Source organism: Ochotona curzoniae, unplaced genomic scaffold, assembly GCF_017591425.1.
Source record: "Ochotona curzoniae isolate NIBS_2020 unplaced genomic scaffold, NIBS_Ocur_1.0 contig_1274, whole genome shotgun sequence".
NCBI classification, from domain to species: domain Eukaryota; kingdom Metazoa; phylum Chordata; class Mammalia; order Lagomorpha; family Ochotonidae; genus Ochotona; species Ochotona curzoniae.
Window position 1 is genome coordinate 9,036,570 of NW_024465023.1, and position 1,859 is coordinate 9,038,428.

At 46.2% G+C, this 1,859-nt stretch overlaps 1 pseudogene; it reads left to right on the forward strand.

Annotated features, from left to right (window-relative positions):
- The first annotated feature begins 920 nt into the window (after window positions 1–920).
- LOC121170491 lies at window positions 921–1,608 on the forward strand (annotated as a pseudogene).
- Window positions 1,609–1,859: the final 251 nt, after the last annotated feature.

The following is a 1,859-nucleotide window of genomic DNA, read 5'->3' on the forward strand; positions in this document are numbered from 1 at the left end:
CTCTTATTTCCAGTTTTTCAAGAAGTTCTTGAAGCATTGTTATACCTCCACCGAGGTCCTGTTTGGCCTGAAGGAAAAATAAAGACTCTTTGTTGGGTAAATGAAGCACAAAAAGACAAATTCTGCATGACCTCAAACATAGGCAGAAGCTAAAGCAATTGATTTTCTAGAGCCTGGAGCAATAGCCTAGTGGCTAAATCTCGCTTTGCATGCACTAGGATCTTGTATGGGCGCTCATTCATGTGCTCACTGCTCCATTTCCCATCCAGCTCCCTGCTTGTGGCCTGGGAAAGCAGTGGAGGACAACCCAAAGCCTTGGGACCCTGCATTCACTTGGGAGACCTAGAAGAAGCTCATGGCTTTAGACTGGCTCAGCTCTGGCTGTTGCGGCCACCTGGGGAGTGAACCAACAGATGGAAGATCTTTCTCTCTGTCTTTCCTCCTATTTGCCTTTCCAGCAAAAAGAATTACGAAGAACTGATCCCCTAGAGGTAGAGGGTAGAACAGTGTAGTTTTAGAATGTAGGGAGGCGGAAGGGCTAGAGAGAGGTTGGGTAACAGGTGCGAAAATACAGTTAGGAAGGAGGAATGAGTTCTGTTTAACAGTACAGGGTAATATAGTTTACAATGATTTAGTATATACTTTATAAAAAATTAGAAGAGAATTTAAAGATACCCAACACAAAGAAATGATATATACCTAATCATAGGTAAATGTTAATTATTCTAATTTGGACATTGTATACATTATATACATGCATTAAATGGTCACACTTAACACCATAAATGTGTACGATATATGTTGACTAAAAATTAAAAAAAAAAAGGGATCCACCACCTTGTGGGAATGCAACCAATGCCTGGCTCAGAGCAGCCACCACCAAGATTTCTGTCTATTGCAGCTTCCACCTGTTCACATGCATGGGGAACATCTTTGCAGACCTCTTAAAGGGCCTTTTTGGCAAAAAGGAAATGTGCATCGTCATAGTGGGCTGGATGTTGCAGGGAAGACGATTTTGTGCAAGCTGAAGCTCAGTGAGATCATGACCACCATTTCCATCATAGGAAATGTGGAGACTGTTGAATACAGGAACATCAGCTTCACAGTGTGGAATGTAGGCTGCCAGGACAAGACTCAGTCACTGGCGCCACTACTTCCAAAACACCCAAGGTGTTTTGTGGTGGCCAGCAATGACAGACAGCATGTGAATGAGGCAGGGAAGGAGCTCATGAGGATACTGGCTGAGGATGAGCTGAGGGATGCAGTCCTCCTAATGTCTGCCAATAAGCGGGTAGGTGGGCACTTGGGACTAGCTTTCTAGATGGGACCTTTGGAAGCCGGTAGAGGTGAGCTGGGGGTGGCCTCAAGGATTACTGGGCTTTCTGCCCTGGAGACGGGCAGCTTGTGGCCCCTTGTGATGGCAGCACCTTTTCCCCATCCCCAGGACCTTCCAAATGCCATGAATGCAGCTGAAATCACAGACAAGCTGGAGCTGTACTCCCTATACCACAGGAACTGGTACATTCAGGCCACCTGTGCCACCAGCAGGGATGGACTCTATGAAGGACTGGACTGGCTGGTTCCAGTCAGCTCTGGAACCAGAAGTGAATAAGCACCCCCTCTTCCTCTTCTCCACCTTCTGTTTTCCTCTCCTGTGGCAAACGTGCGACTCGGTGGTCCAGGTGCCAAAAGCTGCCTCCACGGCGGGTTCCAGTGTGCCTCACACCACCTGTCCCTGTGCAGGTGCAGCCTGCAACCAGCTTCTTATTTAATGTAAATAGTTTATTTCCACTGAGGCAGTTTCTGGTACTCCTGTGCAATATTTCTCAACTTTTTCTTTTTTTTTTTTAATTGTAAAA